Below are 27,910 nucleotides of genomic sequence, written 5' to 3' on the forward strand. Positions count from 1 at the left end.
TTGAGTGAAAAGAAATAATGATTCTTAAAAACCCTCCCATACTGCTGAGCTAACATACAGATCAGAAGGCAGGAGGAATGTGGTTCGCTCCTGAGGGCTACAGCTGGACCCCGTGACTTGACGTTCAGCTCTGCTACTTTCTAGGCACCTCTGTGCAGATACTTGGCTCTCGGTCTGTGTTTATCTGTAAAATGGGGTGAACAACTGGAGCTGTGTGGAGGACGCATGGTGAGGGCAACCTGGCTGACGTACGTAAGGCCCTCGTGACCGCCTGGCACTTCTGAGGATGAGGAGGAGGATGGTTGTGCTCAGAGACACAGAAATGTGGTGGGGCACATGCACAGAGAATCCAGCTACTGCAGAAGTGGGAGTCGTGGTCGTCACTGACAGACAGAGGGCTCAAGTCCTTGGTGGTGGCTCTGTGGATCCTGGAATGAGGAAGAGCATGGCTAAAGGTCAAACTGGTGGACAAGAGGACTAACCAACGTCGTTAAAGGGGGCGACACAGCTTCAATAATACTGATTTTGGGGGGATGAAGTTGGAAACAAACCTGGCGAGGCCACAGTCTGCACTGGGTGAAGTGCCTCGCTGGGATTCAGCACACACAGCAGTGTGTCCAGGCTGTGGTCTGTTTCCTACGACTGAGGACGAGTGCCCAGGGCTCCCCCCTCTCCGGGGAGCAGTAGACATTCCCCCCGGTGCACCCACACAGCCAACGTCACCCGGCTCCAGCGCCAGCTAATGTCCAAAGGACAGGCACCCTCTTGATGACACCGTCACCATCTGACAGGCCAACGGCACCTTTGAATGTGCACACGGGAGACACACGGGTCCTTTGGCTTCACCTGTCCTTCCAAGGACAGATCCCGTTTCAGGTGAGCACCCAGATCTTCTGGGAGAGCAACTCATTAGGAGCATCACACCAGCCTTGGTTCTAGGAGGCCGACCTCCCTCTTCACTTAGGGTCACCCACCCTCCTTCCTGTATCACGTTTCTACCTGCGGGGTCCCTAACCCAGCATTCTGTTTCCTGCTAGGTTTCCTTGCCCGCTACCCCAAACCCATCTGTACCCAGGCCACACTCCTGAGCCTCCTTCTCCCGCCGGGGTCCCTGCCCCTTCCTCTGGCCTTCCTGGATGCCAAATGAAGAGCAAGGCATGTGTTCACTGGTAACCTCTTGCCCAAATTCTCAAGGCTAAAAATATTATTCTACACTAAACCCCGTAAGGCTCCTTTTGAAACATAGCCGAATAATAATAATCAATAAAATGCAATATATCTTCCTATTGCAGAAGAGTCTGGGCAAGAACACACAGGGCAGGAGCTTTCGTCGACTCTGCTTGCGCTGGGATCCTGGCACCTAGAATAACTCTTACCAAGCAGAGTGGCAGTGAGTCTGCCATCAAGTGACAAACAGCCACAGACGCAGTGGCTATTGGGCTTCGGAACAGAATAAGAAATTCAGATTCAGAATCACTCTGAACAGTGCCCATATGTCCCGGATTGACTGAGACAGACCTGATTTCAAATATTCTGTCCCATTTTCAGAGCATGTGTCAGACCATATGTCCACATTTATGTTTAAGAAAATATGGTATTCATTTCTTTAACAAGAAAGTAGACCCAAATCATGGGGAACCACTCCTGAATCTAAATTCTACCTCTGTCTCCTCGCTGAAGATCAAATGCAAATGCTCAGCGTCCCTCAGGACCGGCTCCGAGCAGCATCTACCGCTCGCGAATCAGAGTCAGACAGAGGCTGAACCCAGGCCCAGGCGCCAGCGTGGGAGGCAAACAACCCCGCGCAGGCCGTCCTGGGAGCCAGACCAAAAGGATTCGGATGGCTTCTTCATTCCCTGATCTTTGTTTTAAATGATCCACGAAAGCAACCTTGAAATTTTGCTCAATTTATAGCAAAGGAGACAGATTCAACCTCTCTGTTAGCAGAATTATGTGACGATCTCCTCTAAGTGGGTACAATCCCTACACCTTCTCCTGACGTTCGGGTTGGATTTTACACCACACGCTTGTACACATAACTGTCCGGTAACAAAAATAGAGGACAAGGAATAATTAATTGGCTCTCATTCCACTTTATTGCATATATCTTATTTTATGCTGTCTTCTGTAAGGAGTTACTTCCTTATGGGAAGGAACCATTCTTTAGAATGGCTATAAATGACATAATACAGCAGTATAGGGTGCCACTCCATAAATTCTCCTCTGAATTCTGAAGGTCACATTTAATACCGTGAGGCAGTTACGTCACTTAACAAAGGTCCCAAAATACCACTGGGACACATTGACCACCCAGAAAATATGTATTCATATAAAAACAAAAATACCATGCCATCATTGGGTTATTGTTCCATTATTTCAAAACAAGATTTATAACCTGGGTCAAATGATGTGTTATAATGTGATAAATTTATATCTGTATTTATTGAACATTTTCTTATTAAAGGAAAGTTGAAAATCTGATAGAGATAATCTAATTATAATATCTAATTACAGAATGAAATAAATCACTAAAACCAGCTTAATGAGTCTTAAATACTAATTAATATTCAGACAAGAAGCTGGAATTTTGACACTCCAGTCATGTAGTAAAAATACAGGAGCGCCTAAGCATGCAGGACGTTTTGTCATTTTGAATTTGAAATTCCTCACACCTTCTGCATTGTTCAAATGAGTGCTGCATTCTCTGAAGCTTTTGTTAATCATGCTCTGAGATCCGTCACTAAAATGCTATTAACGGCACCCACCATGTGGAAATTCTTAAAGAGATACTTTTGCTAAAAATCTGTTGGGGTGGGGGTACCCAGATAGTAGCATGGTGAAAAAGCAGGAGTTTTCACCAGGAGAGTAGAAGACAGTGGCCCAGCCACAGGTACTCAGACGTGATTTAAACACTCCGTCCCCGCACCCACGGCCGCTCGCTCTGATGCTAGGCTGCAGGCAGGTGCAGAGGCCAGAGCCAGGCCAGACGCCCGGGCGCCCGCATGGCTCCCACCCTCACCACCCTCACCACCTTCACCACGGGAGTGGGCAGGGGCTCCTGTCCTGACTCTCTGTTTTCCCTTGGGCAGTCAGGGATGACAGCCTGGAATCTGGTTTGTCTGAGAATTAGATGAGTTGATACTCCCAACTCACGTAGGCTGGAGCCTGGCACTGGCAGGTATCGGCCCAATGCTGCGTCGTTGCTCCCAGCGTGGAGGCCCGGCATGCGGCCCACTCACGGGTGTGCATCCCAGGGCTCTAGTCCCGTCATACGCCCCGCTGATGGGTGTGCACCCCAGGGCTCTAGTCCCGGCGTACGGCCCACTCATGGGTGTGCATCCCAGGGCTCTAGTCCCGGCGTACGGCCCACTCATGGGTGTGCATCCCAGGGCTCTAGTCCCGGCCACCCCCAGCACCCCTTGTATTCAGGGTTCGACATCAGCACGTGCGACAGACACCCATGGCCGCACGGGAAAGCCCAGGACACCGAAGAGAGAGCAGCACCCGAGAGAGAGCAGCACCCAAGAGCCACTCAGACTAGGTAACAGGGCGCGGGAGGGAAGGGGGGGAGACTCGTCACTTAATGAAAACAGAACGCTCAGGGTTGGCGCTGTCTCTTCAGGCGACTGATAGGATGCTGTCAAAGGGATCATTACCGTGACATTGATCCGTAAGGAGAGGGCTGGTGAATATTCCGTGAGCTTGTCAGGAACTTTAGAAAAGTAGCTTTGTTTTCAACTTCTCTCCTACTGGATTTAGGTCATGCCTGGCAGCAGCCGCAAACCGAGTCCTTCTCCCTCGCTTCCGTGCTCCTCGGCAGTCTGCAACAGCTGATCTCCCAACAACAGATTGGATGGAGTGTCTGTGTGTCTTTGCCACCTGCTTCATGTCTAGGTGTCACAGCGACATGGCTGATCCAGAAATGTTAGTATCCTACGGAAGGCGTCTGGGATCAAGACTGTCCGTCCCCATAATGTATGATTGCTCTGAATGTGACACGGTTTGCTTCTCAGGCACAGTAGAAATGAGTGAATAAGCGAGGAGTGTCAGGAAGCTGCCTTCCATTCTCAAAATGCCAAGCAGATGAGCAAATCCAGTTGCAGGTGAGCAGGAGGGTGGCATGCAGCCGAGCCCCACCGTGCCGGCCGGGCCTGTCGCTTCACACCTCGGCAGCATATTCTTCCTTTCAAATGTGGACAAGACGTCCATAAGCCCTTGGGCCACCCCTACTCTAACTTGCTCTTTCTCTTTATTAAAACCACTCAAAGCCACTTAAAATTAAAACAAGAACACTGATGGCACCCGTGGCGTCGTCTCCTCCATCATTTCAGGGAATGTGCCCTCCCCAAGGTCACGGATGAGCTGAGGGCAAACCATTTTCTTTTCTTCTGATGCTGCTTTGTTTCCCTCTTTCCTGGTTTCTCCCTCTCCTTTCTAGAACCTCATTTTCATAGGATGCCTCTTTTTCTCTCTTTACCTCACCCCCTACTGTCAATTAATTACTTATATTCTCAAGATTTCCTCTGAGTTTTTTTTTTTATTTTCTGACAGTTTATATACATCTTGGGTAATTGTATCAGTTGCCACCTACAGGCTACAAATCCCAAATATTTACTTATGTGCAAGATAGATATGTTAAAGTATAGACTCACTCGCGTAGCCCTGCCTACAAGATACTTTCCCCGGATATATACTATACACATTAAGATAAGCACATTAACATTTAATTATTATTTTCCTGTCCCTAATCTCCCATGTGTAAATAGAAACCTCACTATCTAAATTGTCAGCAAAACAAGGACCCCAGCTGTATGCTCTGAGATTCCCCTTCTCGCTCCTATAATCTATTTTCTAAACACTGACCACCAAACCCTGTCAGCTGTACCACTCAACTGTTCACGAAGTATTTCCCTTGCTTTCAATCCTCACCTTGATGACGTCTGCTTGCCCTATCATTTCTCATCTTGATGGCAGCCATCCCTTAGAAAATGATCTCCTGCCTCCAGTCTACCTCCTTTCCAATTCATCCTTCACACAATTCAAAGTGACCTTTTAAAACGCATATTTAATCATGTAGCTTCAAATCTCTCAACCTTTCCCAACTAACTTCAAGAGGAAGTGCAGACTCCTTCCCCAAGATGCTTCCTGCTCTGGTGTGTGCTTCCCGCCCCGCACATCTCCCTCCAGCGAGGCTCATGACCAGGACCTTCTAGTCACAGGCAGTGTCATTCAAACACTCCCTTCTGCACACATACCAAGCATTCTCTCCCCTTGAATCCTCCCTTCCGGATCCCACTATCCCACATCCTTGTACTGGGAGGCCCTGTACACCCTACTGCAGCTGCTGTTTCTCTCGTTTCTGCCCTACCCAAAGGGCTGCTCTCAGGAAGGAAGTAAGTGTACATCAATTCATTCCCACAGGAGGGCCTAATCTAGTTGTACAATAAATGCTGACTGAATAAAAGAATAAAAATAAAAGATAAAATGCATTTATTCAAAAAGACTTATTGAGTATCTGTTATGGATCAAACATTGTTCTAGTGCCTAGACGTATCAGTGACTAAAACAAAGACACCTATCATGAAGGTTAAACAAACATGCCTATCATGAAGGTTACACTCGCCTATGCAGAGAGGACAAGCACAAAAAAATAGGTATAATAAAAAAACAAATTGTATAATATGTTTGAAACTGATAACTGCTGTGGTAATTTTAAAAATAAAGTCTAGCATGGCAAAGACAATAATCAGTGTCTAGAGAGAAAGTGTACATTAACTGGCAGTGGTCAGGTGGGCGACATGGAGTGTGCCATGGAAACCAACCTGCGGAGGCTGCAGTCTGCAGACTGCGGGTCACACACCAAGGAGACTAGTGTGGACAGTGGCAGACGTCCTGTGAAGCTCCCAGGTGGAGTCATTGTGTCCCCCACGTCAAACACCCTGGTCTATGACTTGAAAAGATTCCAGAGCTTCTAAGAAAAACCACAACATGTTCAATAAACTGGGATGGAAAGCTGCTCACAAGCCATCCAAGAATCACACATGAAGAGGACAAATCAGTTTTGAACTGCAAATAGACAACTTAAGTTTACATAATACCCAATGTTGGCAAACTACTTAAAGAAGTTATGTATGGCATATCCATAAGATAAAATATGCTTAAACAGTTACAAATCATGTTGGAGAAGAATCGCTAATGTGATAAGAAAGAGTTTACTATCTAATGATAAGTGACTAAAGATTATTCGATAATAGATGCAACAAGCTCCAATTTTGTTTATCATGTGCACGTGTGCATTATAGTCCTGGGAGAAATAAACACGGTGTGGAGTGGGAGAGGTGCAGTTTTTATATTCCTTGTAATTTTCTATAATTTTGCAAGTTTTCAAAAATGAATAAGCACCATTTTAATATCAAGAGAGAAAACAATGCTATTAAAAATAGAGAAAGCTCTGAAACAGAATCTAACATGATTTAAAATATACACAAACTGTTAGGGAAGCCTCACATATCATTGGGAAAGCAAAGCATCATTCCACACTTGATGCCAGGACACTGGATCGCTATTTGAAATAAAGCAAACAAGCAAGTGAAATGTAGGTCCTTCCTCACACCATGAACTAAAAACACATCCCAGTCATATTAAAAATCATATATTAAAAAAATAAACATGAAAACCTTTAGTTGAGTCTTCTGGTCAATGATGGCAGATTGGCCACATGTATTTACATACCCTTTTCCTTGTTCTCAAAATACTGGGAAATTAGAAAAAAATCTCTAAATCCATAGCAACCAAGAGGATGAATGGAAAGCAAAAAATTTTTTATGGAAGAGTCATAACTCACTTTGCAGAGAGGAGGAAGCTACAATAAAATATATACATAGGATGATATCAAAGAGAAGCAAGCGAATCTGCCAAACAAAATACCTGAAATCTCAGGGATTGTTGGTTATCAGTTTCACAGAAATGAAACAGTGAGGCATCAAACAGCAGACAGGTATTCTGACTGAGTACCCATGTGTGGAGTGGGCCCACCCTTCGTCACACCTCCCAGCCCTGTGCATTCACTGTGATACTAACCAGCCTCCTCAGTAGTCCATCCACACCTCTAAAAAACAGAATACTGATTTATTTTATAAGAAGACAAGGAAGTAGACCAAGAGTCTGGGAACAGGATAGTTTTTTAAATACTGTATTAAAGACAGACCCTGGGGATCCCTGGGTGGCGCAGCGGTTTGGCGCCTGCCTTTGGCCCAGGGCGTGATCCTGGAGACCCGGGATCGAATCCCACATCGGGCTCCCGGTGCATGGAGCCTGCTTCTCCCTCTGCCTATGTCTCTGCCTCTCTCTCTCTCTCTCTGTCTCTGTGACTATCATAAATAAATAAAAATTAAAAAAAAATTAAAAAAAAAAAAAGACAGACCCTAAATAATTAGCTATTCTGCCACTGGAATCCCTAGCCCCAGACATATACTACTCAGGCAAGAGAATGGAGGATTGTTCTCTGGAGAAACCAAATAGGCTCATTTCCATTGACATATATTTGAGATCCTAAAATGCAATGGCTGTCCACCCCCCATCCTGATCACTCCACAATGACGTGGACCAGTCTGCAAGCTTTACTCAGGCATTCTGAACTTTCAGTTAGCTCATTCATATGTTATTCACAGATGCATATACAGCTACCTCTTAACATCTGCAAGTAGTTTTCAATGAGATAAAGGGAAAAAATGCAATTGAACCAAAATGAGCAGAGAGGAAAGAGAGATAATGCAGAAAGGAAAAGAAACATTTAACAATTCTAAATCTTAGAGTGATAAGAAAAGACATTGCATCTATAAAGTAAAGAGCAGCATGCTGTGAAAAGCGTACAGAGGATAAGGGAGAGCCATTAAAATTCGTAATATGAAAAGCCAAGTTAAATATATATTCTCTCTATATATGTCTGTCAGTGGAAAAGTAGAAAAAAAATTCCTAAGACTTCTACAGAGAGATGAAAAAATGCAATTACATACAAGAGACCAAAACTTAGAAAGGCAGTAGCCTGTTAAGAAAGATATTTTGTGCTAGACAAGAGCAAAGCGTTCCCTTCACAATTGGAAGGAAAAAAATATCCCCATGTAGAATTTTATACCTAGCCAACTTATCAAATGACTGTGAAATAGATAGAATCAAGTAATTTTTTTTTTTAAATTCAAGGATTCAGAAAATCTGCCCATGATACGTTCTTCCTTTGGAAGACAATGGAGAGTATCTTTCAATGAGAGCTGGGAGTAAATCAAGAAAAAGTAGGTCTAGAATGCAGAAAGCACTCACCCAAATACTGGTAGGATATATGACAAAGATGTAGTAGGTCTAAACAAAACCAGGGCAAACTGCAAGAGAAGAATAAAAGGCTCTGAAAGGAAGTTCTCAGGAAGATGAAGAGATGGATTATTTGCCATAGTAGATCATCTGGAATGAAGTGATTACAAATGTGGCACAAATGATGGATCATTGGGAGAGCCATCAGGAAAAATTTATAGAAGAAATAGTGTACATGTAAATTTCTACTGGAGTTTCATCAAATAGTTATATAATTGTGTGTAGAGGTTGCATTGTGTCCCCCACAAAGATAGGTTAAAGTCCTAACCCTGGTGCAGGTGAATGTGACCCTATTTGGAAACAGACTCTGGAAATGTAGTCAGGTTAAGATGAGCACATTAGGATGGGCCCTAATCCAATATGACTGGTGTCCTTATAAGAGGACGAGAGAGAGAGAGAGAGAGAGAGAGAGAGAAGATCATGTGGGCTTGGACTTTCATAGCTATGACACAAGGAATGCCAAAGACTACTGGCAAACTACTAGAATCTCAGCAGAGGCAAAGAAGGACTCTCCCTCAGACTCCAGTGGGAGGATGAGCCTGCCAACACCTTGATTTAGGATTTCTGGCCTCCAGAACTATGAGATAATAAATTCCTATTTTTTTAAGCAATCCAGTTTGTGGTAATTTGTTATGGCAGCCTCAGGAAACTAGAACACATAATGTAACCAACAATGTGATCAATATACATAATGTAATCAATATTTGCTAATTTAATAAAAATTATTATATAATTCTGTATTATATGAGGGCTAGTGATGTAAGGCTACTACATCCTTATTAATTATAAAACACATTTTATAGACAATGGCTTACTTTGATGAGTTAAGAAATAGCATTATAATGACCTTAAGCATGCATTTGTTGAACATTTACTATATAATAACTGCTATGTTTAAATGGAGTTAATATCAGAATAATAACAAATTTAAGTTAATATTTTACATATAATTGATTATATAGTAGGTAGGGTGCTAGGTGCTTACATATATGAATTTATTGGTCACTTTGGTAACTCTGTGGGGTATTTTTACTACCATCACTTCAAATTTTATGTGGAGAAATCAAGGGGAATTAAAAAACTAAGTAAGTGGTTAAATTCAGATTCAACCCAAACACTCTAGGGTCAGAGTCTATGCCAATAACCACAATAGATGACTTCTAAGACAAATGGTGAGGAAATAAAGCAGTAAGTGGAAATAAATTGCCTCCAAGATGGTGGATAACAATACAGGTCAACTCTCATCCATTGATGGCTGCACAGCTACTGTTGGCACGTCAATTCGATTTCCTAATGCAATTCTAGTCACATCTATATAGATACACATGCTCACCTACATGACAGAAATGTTGTGGCAGGTCACCAAAAGATGTGAGGAGTGGAAAAAATAAATATATTGTGGCACATCACATAATGGAAAACTACACAGTAAATACAATTAGTGAGCCACAGTCATGTCGGCGTACTTTGGAAAACTAAGCAGAATCTGCCTTAAACTGTGCACAGATACACCCAGCAATTGCTCTTCCCAACCAAATAGGGACAGATGTTCACCTTCCAAAAGGAAGGATTAAAAATGCTCGAAGACCTGTAAGTGATCACCCCAAACTGCACTCTCCGAATGTCCTCCCAATTAGAACAGACGTATAACTTGAGGTATATTCATCCAACAGGAAACCGTGGAGCCATAGAACCACAACAGAGATTAACCTCACACACGAAATGTTGAGCCAGTGAAGCCAGGCAAGAAGAATAGATGCTTAATGGTTAGTTTTGTGTAAATTTTTAAGAAACTTTTCCATGATTTTAGGAATCAGATGCATGGCTACCTTCCAGGAAAAGGGACATCACAGGAAAAGGGGGCAGAGATGAGGTCAGATGTGCCAGTAGCGTTCCAAGTCTTTACCTCAGTGGTGTCGGCCAGAGTGTAATCATGAGTATTAATCACTGAACTGTGTACTTACGAGTTGTGCACTTTGTATACATGTATGTTCAATGGAAATTTTAAATGAATACCTTAGCAAATACATCTTCTCTGCGACCTTCAGGAGTAGAGTTTTACCCAGTGTGAGAATATAGATAAAGTTGTAAGCAATAAAACCTCTTGAAATGAGTAAGCCTGGTGAAGGATAAAGGCAGGGACAGAGATTTCTGCCCTGGCTCAGCTGCGTTGTGTTTGTTTCCTCCCAGTTACTTGATTAATCTCACGGGCAGTGTTGGGTGGCAGGTAACGTCTCATCAGGGTCTTGGAGGTATTGAATGAGCTATCAACTGGTGTCTCCCTTCTTCTCCAGGCAGCCTATATTCCAAGCCAAGTGGTGCCCCCATTTATTCCCTCTTCAAAATGATTTCCTGTGAAATTGCCATAGAAGACGTTCATTGTCTTATGATATTCTATACTTGATTTTTAAAAGGTTTTTCTTAGACTTTTCACTTGCTTTTTCCTACTGAATCAGCAGTTAAGCTCCTAGAGACTAGAAATTGTGCTACTCCTGCAACTGTAAATTTCCTTTCCCTCTAAAATGAGATTAATACCAGCAGTTTTAACCATATTATACTCTGTAGGTGTAAGGCATCCCAAATATAAAGGACTATTAGCATGAATGTCTAGTTCTTTTACAGCACCTGATATGGACGTACTGAGGTGTTCAGTCCAGCTTGTCTGTCTTTCCTCTGGCTCCTTTCCTGAGGCTGTGCTCCTTACCCTCTCCTTGTTTTTTAATTAATTTAATTTTATTTTATTTTATTTTATTTTTTGTCATTTCTCCTTGTGGTCCCATCCAGTCTCCTCCAAAGTGACCAGTTGATGTCTATTGCTTATGGTTGACACCCAAAAAGAGTAAGCAATAGATTCATTTTCTTTCTTTCTTTCTTTCTTTCTTTCTTTCTTTCTTTCTTTCTTTCTTTCTTTCTTTCTTTCTTTCTTTCTCAGAACCCAATCCCAAATATTTTGGGTTAATTCCATCTTGCCCTCTGCTCCCACTTTTCTTAGTTTCCAGGACTTTTTACTTCTTGCTTTACATCTGATGCTCTTATTCCAGCTCTGTGTTTTGAGAGTGCAAACATTCTGGTCCCCTAGCATCAATACTGGGCTTTCTTTTAGTCTTAGTTTCCACCTGATTGTCCATGTGATGAAGAGAAAAATGATCCTCCATCCCTGACCTTCTTAGAAAGATGGATTCTGATGAAAGTTTTGTGTTTTGCTCACAGGATGTGAGAGATGGGAATGTGAATGGGGAAATGTTGGGGGAAGGAGGGTTCTAAAACCAAAAAAGGTATGAATTACCTATAGCAGTACTTCTTAGCAGGAGCAATTTCATCCCCCCCAGAGAAATCTGGCAATGGCTTCATTTACATTTGGTGCTCATAGGAGGACAGTGCTACTGGCTTCAGGTCAGCAAAGGCCATAAGTGCTGATGGACATCTACAGGGCAGAGGAGAGTGAAGTGAAGAATTACCTGGCCTCCAATGTCCACAGTGCCAAGGTTAAGAAACCCTGACAGGGGGATTTTGGATTGAGGGAAAGAATAGTGGGGGAATTGTGAGCTTTTAGAAAGAAAGCAGGTGGCTGGACAGGTCTTTAGGTTTTAATTGCCAGAAGAGCAGGGTTGCAGTTGCTGCCAAGTAGAGAGAAACAGACACAGGTGTCAAAAGAGAATCTTGAAGAAGCTCCTCATGTTATTCAATGTTATTTTCTCTGCCAATTCTTCACTAGTTAAGACATCTTACTTTCAAGATTTTGGAGTCAAATTTGAGTTTCTTTTGGGTGTGACACCATTTGAGATAGCTAACAGAGAAGATCAGGAAGGCTTCATTTGTGGGGTCACTCATACAATTTCTACTTCTTGACACTCTGTATAGCTCTTCTTAACCCTTGAGATGCCCACGGGGACCTAGCTATATGACCCGTTACCGATGGACATTTCCTGGCCCTTCTGAAGAAGATCTAGACCTTTCTCTTCATTCCTTTTTGTATCTGACAATGACACTCAAGTAATTTTGCCTCTTTTGGTGGCCTCCAGATTTTATGAGGTTTCTGCCCTGTGCACTTGAACTCATTTACTCATTTCAGGAGACTGTTTATGTTGATCCTAATGGTTGCAGCTAAGCTGTTTGCAATCTTGTCAGGAGAAGGAAGGCTCAATTCTGGCAGCTGAAATTTCATGTTTAATGCAGACATAATATGAAAAACAACTGCCGCAATCAGAAAAACCCCCAGGGAGAGACATGTGAAAAGAGGATTTTAGATAGCAATCGTATGTGTTAACTGAGGATCTAGCCCACAGATGAAATCATTCTTATTACAAAGCTCCAGTCTGTTATGGTGCTTGCATTATTTTCCCCAAAGATTTTCATTACCTTTGTTTTTAAGGGGCAGAAAAAGCATAAATCAAGGTTAAACTTCCAGTAAGAAGGAAATACATTTAAAATATTACATCAGTATTTATCTTGGGGGAAAGAGATACATAGCCTTGGCTATATGAGAACGCATACATTTAAGTAGAGAACTGTTACTGACAGTTATTGTTGGTTGTCTACCCAGCATCTTTCCTCACTTTTTTCTTAATGGTAGGGAGAGCCTCCAGTTTTGTGTGGTATCCAGCTGCCTCCTTCACTGAGCCAATCATGGTGTTCTCAATCTCCTGGCCAGTGATGAGCTTGGACATGAGCACCTGACACAATTCCAGTCAATCAGATCTGAGAGGAGTCTGATGGGTTTTTAAAAGGAAATCTGGCTTTGCTTTAGCTAAGAGACACAAGGGAGAGCTGTCTCTTATTCCTCCAGAGAATACTTTCCTGTCTGGATGTGATGTCTGGAATGACAGCCATCTTATAACCATGAATATGGTTCAGCTGAGTGATAACTGGTGGCCTGAGGAAGATCGAGAAGTCTTGAGGAAGAAACTGGGTTCTTAACTATATGGTTGCAACGTTTAATTAACCAACTGTTAAACCAATCTACTTCTGGACTTCTTGCTTACGAGAATAATGTTTAAGTTGATTTGAGTTGTGCTTTCCATTTACTTGACTTCAAAGAAACTGATGAAATAACTTTATATCTGACACAGAAGGTGAACTATTCTCTTTTATAAAAGAAATATTAGGAAATACCAGCTGTGTATTAGTGAGTCAGAAAAATTGGTAGGCAATTTTTCATTCTACACCAGAGGGAACATTTTATTTGGGAGAAGGCCATGTGACTTTGGTCTTATCTTCACATTTTCTTGGACAACTTGCCTCAACATCATCAAGTTTATGAGTTGCAGATGTTTTGTTCTATATATTTCACATAAACATTATTATGTGTTCACTTAACAATTAATTCCGGAGTTATTGTGAGTGGGGTCTCACTGTGTCCATTTTCATCTTCAGAACATATACATGAAATATCTCATGGTCAATATCAGTCTTCATTGCCCCTACTATCCTTTATTAGATTTATAATTTTTTTTGCATGTAATCTGGCATTTCCAGGTCAATAGGCACCTACATGTCCTCTTTAAAACTCGTAATGATCTTCAACAAATGATTAAGGACCCAATTATATATTCTGTCATGTGTTCAAACATGACTCTGAGATTGTAAGAGCATTGCAAACAAAGACATCAAAGATGACTCATATTTACTGAGTGGCTACTACTCTTTTCATCACTATTGACATCTCATATTCATGTAGTGTTTTGGGAATTATAAATTAATTTTATATGTTCTTATTTTAATGATATTGACACACATCCAGAGCTGTACCAGATGATGAGGGAGTTTAAGAAAAATACAAAACTGGTTTGGCTAACTGAAATATTGCCCAACAAATGCTTTATTGAAAAGTTTTACTTAAAGCCAAGTGTTAGTGAATTTGAAAAGGGACACTGGATCTAGAATTTTGCAATGAATCATAGGATTCATTATTTTAGTGACATGATGGTCACCAGCAGAAATGTAGGTATGTTACAATAATATGATTAACACAACAACAATTATTTTAATTAGTGTCTCCATGGCACAATTCTAGGTCCAAAAGGGATGGATAGAAAAATTCATTAAAAAATCTATCATCTATCAATCATCTTTTAATTGATCTTACTTAAAGAATGTCATTCCTATGGAAATTACACATCTTAATACATTAATTTTTCAGAACTAGAATAATCCTAAAATTTATATAGAACCACAAGAGACCCAAGTAGCCAAAGAAATCTTAATAAAGAAAAAAACTGGAGGTATCATAGTTCCAGATTTCAAGCTATATTACAAAGTGGTAGTAATTAAAACAGTATGGTACCAGCATAAAAATAGACACATAGATCAATATAATAGAACAAAAAAAAAACCCAAAATAAGCTTATATTATTTGGTAAATTAATATTTGACAAAGGAGGCAAAAAATATGCAATGGGAAAAAGTCTCTTCAACAAAGAGTGCTGAGAAAATTGGACAGCAACATAGAAAAGAATGAAACTGGACCATTTTCTTTCACCATACACAAAATATACTCAAAATGGATTAAAGACCTAAATGTGAGACCAGAAACTATAAAAATCCTTGAAGAGAGCACAGGCAGTAATCTCTCTGACATTGGCCATAGTGGCATCTTGCTAGATAGGTCTCCTGAGGCAAGGGAAATAAAAGCAAAAATAAACTATTGGGACTACCTCAAAATAAATAGTTTCTGCACAGTGAAGGAAACAATCAACAAAACTAAAAGGCAACCTAATGAATGGGGGAAGATATTTTTAAATGATATATCAAATAAAGGTTTAGTATCCAAAATATATAAAGAACTCAATACCAAAATAATAATAATAATAATCCAATTAAAAATGAGAAGACATGAGCGACATTTCTCTAAAGAAGACATACAGATGGCCAACAGACACATGAAAAGATACTCAACATCCCTCATCATCAGGGATCCACTCTATCCTTCACCAACACACCTGTCAGAATGGTTAAAACTAACAACACAAGAAACAACGGGTGTAGGAAATATGGAGAAAAGGGAACCCTCTTGCACTATTGAAGGGAATGCAAACTGGTACAGCCACTTGAAAACAGTATGGAGGTTCCTCAAAAAATTAAAAATAAAACTACCCTATTATCCAGGAATTACACTACTGGGTATTTACCCCCCAAATACAAAAAGACTATTTTAAAGGAATACATGCATGCTTATGTTTATCGGAGCATTGCTTACATTACAAACTTGTGGAAGCAGCCCAAGTGTCCATTGATAGATGAATGGATAAAAAAGAGGTGGTATATATACAATGGAATATCGTTCAGCCATAAGGAAAATGAATTCTTGGATTTGCAACAACATAGATGGAGCTACAGAGTATAAAGCTAAGTAAAATAAGTCTGCTAAATGAAATAAGTTAACCAAAGAAAAACAAATACCATATGATTTCACTCATATGTGGAATTTAAGAAACAAGCAAATGAGCAAAGAAAAGTAGAGGGAGAGAGACAAACCAAGAAACAGACTCTTGACTATAAAAAAAAAACTGATCACCAAAGGGGAGGTGGGTGGGGGATGGGAGAAATAAGGGGTGGAAATTTATATATACATATAATTTTTATATATTATATATACTTATATATATTATATTATATATATAATTTTATAATATATATAATAAGTTTCTACTTGAACCTGAAATTAAATTGGAAAATTCTAGGAGAATTATCTACAATGCAACATAGTGTATTTCTCTTCACCACATACAGAAACTATTAGATACATATATATAGATATATAGATATATATATCACACACACAAAGATATATATATATATCCCTTTATATATATATATATATATATATATATATATATACATATATATATATATATAGCTTTTGTATTTTTACCCATGGAGAGCTAGCCAAAAAGTTTGATTGATATTTTTAGCATGTTTTTTTAGACAGCATGACATCTTTTTAAAAAAGAAAGCAGTAGAGAAAGTGATCTTTCTTAGAGGTAAAATAAGTCCCCATGAGGTCATGATAATAGAGAATATACTTGTTCTGATTCAGAATTTCCCATTTTAGAAACAAGAATATCACCTAAACTCAAAGTCTTCATTAAAAGTCCAAAAAACATGAACTTTGAAATGAGGCAGATCCCAGGCTTCCCAATTATGTGACTGTGGAATATGTACTGAACTTCTGCAGTCTTAGTTTTCTCATTTATAAAATTAAAACAAATACTAGCCACAGTCTACATGTGAAAATCCTCAACAGAATAATAGCAAGCCAAATCTAGTGACATACAAAAAAGATTGTACACAGTGATGAAGTCTGGTTTATCCCAGGAATGCAAGGTTAGTTTAACATGTGAAAATCCAGGGAAACAATATGTTACTAGAATGGAAAACAGAAAACACAATAACTTCTGTAGATTAAACAAAGTCAAAATCAACTACCCCTTCATAATAAAAAGACACCACACTAAGAAGGGAGACTGTTCAACTTGATAAAGAAAATCTAAAGATTTCCTATAGATGTATAGAAAATCTATAGAACTCCACAGCTGCTATGGACTTTGGTTGTGAAAGACTGAGTACTTTGCTACTAACGTAGGGAACCGAGCTGGCATGAGTGCTCTTACTGCTTCTAGTCCACATTACAGTGGAAGTTCCGGCCAGGGTAATTAGCCAAAATACAGAAATAAAAGGCATTCTGATTGGAAAGGAAGAAGTAAAGTCACCTCTATTCGTAGACAGACAGCATGATCTTGCAAATATATGAAAGCCCAGGAAACCCACTATAAAGTATTACAACTAATAAAAAATTTCAACAACTTCAGTATACAGAATCAACTTTATTTCTATATACTAGTAATGAAAAAATCTAAAAATGAAATCAAGAAAACAATTTCATTTACCATACCATCCAAAAGATAATTACAAATAAAACAAACAAAAGAAATGCGAGACTTAGACTCTGAAAATTGTAAACCATTTTGAAAGAAAATTAAAGTGATCTGAATAAGCACAAAAGAGCTCATGACCATGGATCAGAAGATTTTATGTTGGTAAAATGGAATATTTCCCAAATTAATCTGTAGACTCAATGCAGTATCCATGATAATCCCAGGTGCCATTTTCTTCCCAGAACCTGACAAACTGATCCTACCATTCACATGGAAATGCAACAGAACTAGAACACTCAAAACAATCCCTAAACAGAAGAATAAAGTTGGGAGTCTCATGTCCTGATTTCTAAACTTATTATATAGCTACAGAAATTAGGAAGTGTGGTACTGACACGAAGCACCAGCATAGGAATAGACATACAGATTAATGGAATAGAACTGAGAGTCTAGAAATAAATTCTCGCATTTATGGGCAGTTGATTTTTTATTTATTTTTTAAAATTATTTATTTATTCGTGGGAGACACAGAGAGACGCAGAGACACAGGCAGAGGGAGAAGCAGGCTCCATGCAGGAGCCCAATGCAGTACTCGACCCCAGGACCCTGGGCCCAAGGCAGACTCTCAACCACTGAGCCACCTAGGCATCCCATGGGCAGTTGATTTTAACGTGGATGCCAAAAGAATGACATGAGGGAAAGAACAGTCCTTTCAGGAAATGATGCTGGAGGGCAGCCCCTGGGTGGCTCAGTGGCTTAGTGCCACCTTCAGCCCAGGGCGTGATCCTGGAGATCCAGGATCGAGTCCCACGTTGGGCTCCCTGCATGGAGCCTGCTTCTTTCTCTGCCTGTGTCTCTGCCTCTCTCTCTCTCTGTCTCTTATGAATAAATAAAATCTTAAAAAAAAAAAAAGAAATGATGCTGGAACAACTGGATACTCACCTAAAACCATATGTAAAACGTTAGCAAGGGGCGCCTGGGTGGTCAGTTGGTCAAGTACCTGGCTCTTGATTTTGGCTCAGGTCATGATCTCAGGGTTGTGAGATCAAGCCCCACATCAAGCTCTGCACTGGGCATGGAGCCTGCTTAAGATCCTCTCTCCCTTTCCCTCTCTCCCTCCCCCATCCCTCCCCTAATAAAATAAAATTTTAAAAAATTAACTAAAAATGTATCAAAAGACTGAGCTAAAACTATAGAAGTCTTAAAAGAAAACAAATATGTATCTTTGTGATCTTGGATCAAGCAGTGGTTTCTTAAATATTATATTGGAAGCACAAACAACAATAAAAAGATAGATAAAGTGGACTTCCACAAAATTAAAAACTTCTGTGCTTCAAAGATATCATTAAGAAAGTGCAAGTCCTTGGGACACCTGGTGGCTCAGAGGTGGAGTGTCCGCCTTCAGCTCAGGGTGTGATCCTGGTCCGGGGATCGAGTCCTGCATCGGGCTACCTGTGAGGAGCCTGCTTCTCCCTCTATGTCTCTGCCTCTCTGTGTCTCTCATGAATAAATAAATAAAATATTAAAAAGAAAAGAAAGTGAAAGGCCACAAAATGGAAGAAAATTTAAACAAATCACACATCTCATGAAGGACTACTATATAAAGAACTCCAAAAACTCAATAATACAAATAAAAATAACCAAATTAAAAATGGACAGAGGAGGGATGCCTAGGTGGCTCGGTGGTTGAGTGTCTACCTTCGGCCCAGGACATGATCCTGGAGACCTGGGATCCAGTCCTACATCGGGCTCCCTGCAGGAAGCCTGCTTCTCCCTCTACCTGTGTCTCTGCCTCTCTGTCTCTCTCTGTGTGTCTCTCATGAATAAATGAATAAAAATCTTTATAGAAAATTCACAGAGGATTGGAATAGACATTTCTACAAAGAAGATATACAAATAGTCAATAAGCACATGGTTTAGCATAGTCATCTGGAAAATACAAGGCAAACCAAAAATGAAACACAACTTCACATCTATAACCAGGATAAAAAAGACAGACCAGGCAGCCCCAGTGGCTCAGAGGTCTAGCACCACCTTCGGCCCAGGGCATGATCCTGGAGACCCGGGATCGAGTCCTGCGTCGGGCTCCCTGCGTGGAGCCTGCTTCTCCCTCTACCTGTGTTTCTGCCTCTCTCTCTCTCTCTCTCTCTCTGTCTCTAATAAATAAATAAATAAATTGATTAATTAATTAATTAATAATAATAAATAATAAATAAATAAACAAAAGACAATAAGAAATATTAACAAAAAAAGGGAGAAATCAGAACACTTATACACTGTTGGTAGGAATACAAAATGGTACAGTCACTTTACAAAACTACCTGGCAGTTCCTCAAATGTTAAACACAGAATTACCATATGAACCAGCAATTCCACTTTCAGCACATACCTAAGAGAAATACAAACACGCATCCACATAATAACTGCACACGAAGGTCTGTAGAAGGTTTGTTCATCGTGAGAACCAGTAAGTGGAAACAACCTTAATGTTCATTGATTATTGGATGGATAGGTAAAATGGGGTGCATCCATTTCATTCCAAATGGAATATTACTTGGCAATAAAAACTTGGCCAAATAATACAATTATTCTATGTTACACCACACAACATGGGTGTGCCTCGGAGACATTACGCAGAATGAAAGAACCGAGTCACAAAAGACTAGTACCCAACCAGGGCTTAGAGGGCTGAGGGGAAATGGGTAAGACACAGGTACCTGGGGGTGGTGGAGATGAGCTAACGTTAATTGTGTGATGGTTGCACGCGTCTGTGTATGAGCTAAAAACCACTGAATGGGCAATTTAAATGAGAGAATTGCGTAAAGTGAACTATATCTCATCCTTATATTTCACATATTTGAATACATTTATGTGTATATATGTGTGTACACCTAACGCATTAACATAGAAAAATAAATACTAACAGAAATGAAAGAGAAAAATAGACAAATTCACAAATGCTAACGATAAAGAAGAAATGGATCATTTGAAACTACAAGGAGCCTCTGCTCATCAAATCATATGTATGTATGTGCACATACCTACACAGTTTACAATTTTTGTTCTGACTGGAAGCTCTTGTATAACATATAAAAAAATTTTAAAACATCAATCAATAAGCTTTAAAAACCAAATAATTCGATTCCAAAAATGGACAGAAGATTTGACTAAGTACCTTTTAAAAGGTTTTCAAGGTAATTTTTCACTGAGGAAATGCAAATTAAACCAAAACCTTTGGTACTGCTGCCATTCCCCCCGCAAATGGATTACGGAGAGGGAGGCTGACATTTGAAGCATCTGTGCTGATGTGGAGGCGCTGAACTCATCCACTCTTCCGGTGGGAGTGATTTATGTAGACGCGCCAATAGTATTCCCCAAAGATAAACATTTATTTTCCAGAAATTCACAACCCAGAATTCCTCTCCAGGTACGTACCCAAGAGCAATGTGCACCTGTATGCTCACCAGAGATATGCACAAATATGTTCATAGCAGAGCTATTCCCAACAGCCCCACGCCGAACCTGTGCCAGCGACCAGACCACAGACCAGACCAGCACAGGGGGGCGCATCCTGCAGGGGAACCTTGCGTGACAGTGAGAGCATGTGAACCACAGCCGCGTGGAACCACAAGAATACATCTCGCAAGTGGTGCGCAGTGGTGTAGATGAGGCACAGAGCACACACGCTGCATCATTTCATTTATATAAAACTGACACCCAAAGGAAGCTCATCTGTGGTGTTAGAAGTCCAGACCGTGGTTAGTCTGGGGAGTGGGGCAGGAAGAGAGGCTGGCAGGGACTTCCAAGAGCCACGCATGCCGTGCCTGTTGATTTGATTGGCTTCTCATTACACAGCTGTTCTTACTTGTTAAAGTTTACTGAGCTGCACACCTCTGATTTGTGCTGTACGCTCAAGATTCTAAATCTCCTTTCCGACGTGTGTTATGATTTCATCAACTGTCTACAAAGTCAATGAAGATTAAGCTATATATAGTGCAGGCATCTTATGCGTGTCACAAAATGGTTGAGAAGTATGGGACGGGTACGATTGAGGATGGTGCTGATTGTGCAGGGCTAGGGCATGGCAGGAGTCTAGGGCAGGGTCACCCTGGGGCGTGCACGCTTACGAGGTCTGGCTTTGGGTGAGTGGGTTAACAGCTTGCAGATGCTACCGATAACGACTTAAAGTATGAGGAGTAAATAGAAGTTTGGTGTAGAAATTTGAAGAAGAGGTGATACAACATTGAATCGATGTCAGTGAGGGTTTAAGATGTATTTTAAAGGGGGATTGGCAGGAAGTGTCATTGGCACATAAGCTGGTGAAGCACACGGGCTCTGGCCTGAGCAACCTGGGAGATGGTGGTGTCGGGAAGAAGCCAGGAAAGGCACAGATTTGCAGCGCCCATCAAGAATACCATGTTGAGCATGTTTAAATTGAGACATATGTGGAGAATTAAAGGTGAAATGTCAGGTAAGCAGTTGGATATATATAAATCTGATTCTCAAAGGAGACATCTGGGTGGGCCATATGAATTTGCAAGTTATCAGCATAAAAATGGTGTCAGAAAGTTCTTGGAATGGATGAAATACCTAGGAGACGAGTGTATGTAGAGTTGAAATGAGACCTCAGATTGGACTCTGAGTGATTTTAAGATGAAGGTTTGGATGGAGAGGAAGAGCCATCAACGGAAAAAAAAAAAAAAAAAGCCAATTAGGTAAAAGACATCCGAGAGAATTTGTTGTAAAAAAAAATGTTTTGGGATAGTTCAGCTCTGTCAGGTGAGACTAAAAGGTCGAGCAGGATGAAAACACAGACGTGACCATTAAGGTTGGAGATGTGATATCACGGGAGACTCGTCAGGAGAGCATCGGCGGAGTGGTGGCCAAGGAAGACACGGGGACACAGGGAGGGAGGAAAGAGGCACAGGCCACCTAGACTTTTCTCATGAGCACTTCTCTGTGAACAGAAGAATATTTCAGTAACAAATACCTTTGTCATTATGATGAGATGACCTGTCAATGATCCAAGGTCTGGAACATAATAGGTGCTAAGCGAATACTTAGGAACGGGAAAATACTTGTATCATGACTTCCCCCAAAGGCAACTCAAAGTGTTTGTCCACACGTCCAACAGAAACGTGAGCTACGTGGCTGAATGCGCTCTTGTGCAAGAATGTACATTTAGCCAGTGGTTGGGATAAGAAGTGCCCTGACCCCCTGGTTGACAAATGTTTCCGTTCCAGGCAATGAGAGCTGTAAATATCTGTGCAGAAACCAAAGCAGTGAAGAGATTAGCGTTGGATGGTGGGCGCAGACAAGAAGATCCGCCCTCCCTGGTGTGGGTGGGCCTCCCCCAATCCGGTGAGGACCTGGTAGGATCACGAGGAGGAGAGAGGTGACTCAGTCCTGACTGTTTGAGTCCAGCATTGGTCTCTTGGCCTCTGTGCCCCTGGTCCTCAGCCTTCAGAGCCAGTCTGGAAACTCCACCACCAGCAAGCTGGTCCTCCCAGTGGCTCTCCTTACCTGTGTGCGGTTTCGCCGTACAACCCTGACTAATATATGAGCATCTTCTTATTTCCATTGTAATTTCTTCTTTGAATCATAAACACTTTGACATGTGCTTTAACATTCACAAATTTACAGGAGGAAAATAATTTTTTGTTTACTATTTTCTGTAGTTGATTTTTAATTTTATAAAATTGGACTCCATTGGGGGATCCCTGGGTAGCTCAGCGGTTTAGCGCCTGCCTTTGGCCCCAGGGCATGATCCTGGAGTCCCGGGATCGAGTCCCACATTGGGCTCCCTGCATGGAGCCTGCTTCTCTCTCTGCCTGTGTCTCTGCTTCTCTCTCCCTCTCTGTATCTCTCATGAATAAATAAATAAAATATTTTAAAAAGTAAATAATAAAATAAAATAAAATAAAATAGGACTCCAAGTATAAAGTCTGAATGATCTTTTTTTGGTATCTTAAAACTTCCTTTGTTATTAAATATATTTTCTTTTAAATGAAATTTCCATGTGTACTTTTAAAAATGTGTGTTCTTTAATTGTTGGTGTAGATGGATATTGGATCAAACTTATCAGATTTGTGTAAAATGTTTTTTTTTCTAGTTTGCTAATCTATTCATTTCTGAGAATACTGTGATAAAAATATTTAAGTAAGGTTCTAGCTTTTCCATTTATGTAATTTTGTCAATTTTTATTTTACATATATGAGATTAAATTGTTAGGAACATACAAGATTAAGCTTTTTTGTGACTTTTTACAACTACCTCACACCTAAGAGAGATCTTTGGCTTTTTCTCTTTGATCTATGTTTCTGATATTAATATTACAATTGCTCTTTTTTCTTATTTATATTTGCATGGCATATCTTTATCTGTGTCCTTTAACATTTCTGTCATGTTTTATGTGTGTTTCTTATAAAATGCATGTGGCAAACATTATCCTAAAATTTTATTCTGGCCTCCCTGGTTAACAGAAAACTCTAAAATATTTACATTTGTAGTGGTTATTGATATATTTTGATTTATTTTCACCGGCTTATTTTTATGTCACTGGCTTGTTAAACATTCTATTTCTATACTTTCTGGTTATTGCCATCAAATACTAATTATATACTTAAGAGTGTCAAAATGTAATGAACATTTCTATCTTTTTATAAAGGAGCAGAAGTACTTTTAAACCATCTAAATGTAATCCTGTTTGTGTGTGTCCTTCATGTTATTCCTTAACTTTCAGAGGGTTTTCAGATTCCAAGTATTTGTCTTCTCCTTTAGGATCATTCACTACTTAGTGACTTATTTGTCCCGTATACCCTGTGCATCCTTCCTCATGGGCTCGAAATTTCCTTCCCAACAGAGCATATTCTCAAGAAGAGCTTTCTGTCAGTATTTACATGAAGCCTTTAATGTCTCTGCACTTCTGAAAGACACAAAATTCTAAGTAGACAGTAATTTTTCCTCAGTATTTTGAAGATATTCTCCTACTCTATTCAGGTATGTACTTTTTGTAGATAAGATCAATAAAATGACTAGTATAACCTCACTGAAAGTTAGTATATATATCCTCAGTGTCCATAAGTGAAAAAATATTAAATAAGAATGGATAGAAAATCCCTTATGGTTCAGTAGGGGAAACAGCAAACGTCCTTCTCATGGTGTGATGGACACGGGGATGTGTTCTCTGTATCCCTACTATAGATACTGTCAGTAGGTGTCCTCTCTAGGACAGCTCACCCTGGCCCTTACCTCTGCTGCAGAAAGCAATGCTGGCCAAGGTCAATGTCATGGGGGCAGGGTGGGAATGAGGAGAAATTACTTCCGGACCACCCAGACCATCTAGATAATCTTCCTATTTTGAAGTCAGCTGACTGGTGACCTTAATTCCACCTACAGCCCTAATTTTCCATTACCATGGAGCATGTTCAGAGATTCTAGGATTGAGACGTGGATATCTTTATGACATGTAGGCATATTTTTCAATATACCACACAGGTGTTGCACTTAATCTTTAGAGTAGCTGAATCCCAAAGAAGATCAGGGTTAAGCTCCCAACCAAGGCAGCTCAGCATTCTGGTCGGGAAAGAATGCAACCCTGACACATGGGTTGTTGAACGTCTGGGCTGGTGACTTCCCATGTTCCCCTGAAGGCTTGTCCTGCATAATTGCCCACTTCTTCTTGTTAAAAACAAAGACTGTCTCCTAAAGAGAATGCAGAGCTGCTCCCTGATAAGACTTCCCCCACCCTTGCTGGCCATTAGATTATAATTAGGGCTATGCCTTGGCTGGAATAGCTTGGGTCTGACAAGGAGTTGTAAGATTCAGATAATATGTACTGGCAGGAGCCAGAGGAGAATGCCCAGGACTGGATTCTGAGGAATGTTTGAGCAACAGTCCTGGACAAAAGCTTTTATAAGAGAGAGTGTATTGATTTGGAAGCGGTTTTGAGATACGGGATTCAGCATCCTGGCAAAGCCTAAAGAGATGGTGTGAAATCGCTACTGGGGTGTTTCCTGGGATCATGGAAAAATCAATGGGCCATGTTAAATGAGCTGAAATGCCAGAATTGCGTGGCAGACCGTGGAAAGAGGAATTGAAAGACGAGGAAGTAGGCATGCTGAGATGGACGTGCTCGGTATGTCCAGATCACCCACCAGATGGAATACTTGCTATTTACCAAACCAAGAAGGAAGGCAGAGGAAGAGAAGCACCCACACCAGCAAGGCCCTAGTGCTGTCCTGTGTGGGCCAGGACTGAGGAAGGATGATGCTGTTACAGAGTCAGGCTCACTCTAACCACAGGGATGGCAAGACTGTGCAGAAATAGAGGCCAGGTGGCAGCGCGTCAAGATGGGAAGCCAGGTGGATGCAATTATCATCATGACTGGCAATGTTGGAGTGGTAGCCAATGAGGCCTGACCTTCAGAATTATGAAGATGGTTTATAGAACACAGTACCCCTGGGGGCAAAATAGACAGATAGCCAGTCAGACTGCTGCTCGATTCATCAGAAGAAATCAAAGATGGATGAACGGGAAACTGAGAGCAGTACCCTTTTGTGCAGTCTCCAGACCTGAGCCAGTTTTTGGACCCAAGACTCAATGATTGAAGAGGAGGCCATGCTCCTGGGAGGAAGGATCTTGAAGCACTATGGCAATGATGCTCCCAACCCCCACTAAGGGATGTATGCCATTTCCTTGGGTAACTGTACACCAGGCAGAGAGAAACACACAAACACTTCCAGGGTCATTGGACACGGGTTCAGACTTGATGGTAATACCTGGAGACCTGCATGGTCATTACTACCCCTCTTAGGCTTTGGCATGTGGGTCAGGTAATAAATGGAACCTAGGTCACTGTCCAGCTTGCAATGGATCCATCAGCTCTGCAGATTCACCAGGCTGTCATTTGGGAAAGATATACTGGGCAGATGGTGCGAACCCCACAATGGGGCATTGGCATGTAGGGTCGGAGACATCGTGGTAGGATCGCCAAACAGAAGTCTCTGAAACTGTGTCCCATCCCCATCCCAGGCAAGATAGGAAATAAAAACCAATACCTTATGCCAGAGGTAATGGGGAGGATTAACCCCACACTCAAGGAGCTCCAGCAGGCCAGGTAGTGGTCCCACTACCTCAGGTCTCCATTTAATTCACCCTCTGGCCCTCTGAAGAAATGAGGTTGATCCTGGAAGAGGATAGAGACTGTCACAAGTGTAACAAAGTACGAACCACACTGACAGCCAGGGCCAGCAGCAGAGCAAGCTGGCGTGACTGTGGCACGGCACACAAGGCCTTCGATGTAATGAACATGTGCTTTCCCACCTCCATCAGGAAAGCAGACCAGAGAGTCTCATTCACGTAAAACTGGCAATAGAGTATTTTTACATTTTCTTCCTGAGCTATGTTTTCTCTTCCGCCCTCTACCATGAAGTGGCCCAAAAGATCTGAAGCACCTGATGTCACATTGGCCAACTCTCTGTGACCTCATTCTTCCCTGACCAGCAAGAAGCAGCTGGACTGTTGGAGGCTCTGGTAATCCACACACTCCAGAGTGTAGCAGAATAACCTTCACACATTCAGGAACATGCACCTCAGTGAAACTGTTAGGGGTCCAGCGATCAGGGCATCTTGTCCAAAACAAAGGACAAGCTATGGCATCTTGCCCTCCACCACAAGGAAGCACACCCCTTGGTAGTCCTCTTTGGATTTTGAGGCAGCACATTCCATACTGAAAATACTGCTGCAGTCCATACACAGTAACACGAAAGGAATCCAGTGGAGCCCAAATCATGAATGGCACTGTAGCAGGCCCAGGCTATGGTACTACCAAGACTCAAGCCGTGTGACCCAGCAGATCCTATGATGTCAGAGATATTAGTAATGGGAACAGGTGCAATGTAGATTTTATGGCTGACACCATGATCGAAAGGACAAATGTAAGACTCTGGACTCGCAAAGTGAGTTCAATTTATCTGCAATGGACCATTGCCACCTTTTGAAAAATAATAGGTGGCACGCTATTGGTAGAGACAGAATGCCTGACCATGGACCTCCAAGTGGCCATGCGTTTGGAATTGCCCATCATGACTGGCCAGTAGGCCATGTAAATAGGCTGGGAACAAGCTACGGCATGATGGAAGTGGTTTGATGGGAACAAGCAAAAGTGGGATTAGACACAAGAAGCTGTATGAGCAGATGTCCTTGACTCTCATGTGATCTCTCAGTATCATGGCATCAGCTGTCCTCAGCTCATACCCATGGTTGTAGGAGAAACTAATGACAGAAGGAAGAGCCCAGGCTTGGTTTGTAGATGCATCCACTTGATATGCAGCTCGCTCACAGGTAGTCTTGAAAGATGGTGATGAGCCTGAGTGGCTCCCCCTGAATGATCCTGTTATCCACTCCAGGTGGACAGATTAGTGTTGTTGTGATAGACTAGTGGCTGCACAGAGTCATAGGGCTAGTAATTGGCAAAGATGAATTCTCTGAGACCAAACAATCTATGTTCACAATATGTGCCCTTAACACTGTGCTGTTCTCAGACTTTGGAAAACATGGATTATTGTCTCATACTATATACCAAAATTAATTCTAAATGGAATAATGATCCAAAATTAAAAAAAAAAGAAATCACAAAAATTCTGGAATAAAATGTGAATTTTAGGTTTTAT

General features: G+C 41.2%; 1 long non-coding RNA gene across 1 annotated transcript; it reads right to left on the minus strand.

Moving 5' to 3' along the window:
* Positions 1 to 26,681, minus strand: LOC102156139. Its single transcript, XR_005371773.1, has 3 exons — positions 26,562 to 26,681; positions 26,297 to 26,424; positions 1 to 428 (listed from the first exon to the last, which is right to left on the minus strand). It is a non-coding gene; the product is annotated as an uncharacterized LOC102156139 (long non-coding RNA).
* Positions 26,682 to 27,910: the final 1,229 nt, after the last annotated feature.

Source organism: Canis lupus, chromosome 17, assembly GCF_011100685.1.
Source record: "Canis lupus familiaris isolate Mischka breed German Shepherd chromosome 17, alternate assembly UU_Cfam_GSD_1.0, whole genome shotgun sequence".
Classification (NCBI taxonomy): domain Eukaryota; kingdom Metazoa; phylum Chordata; class Mammalia; order Carnivora; family Canidae; genus Canis; species Canis lupus.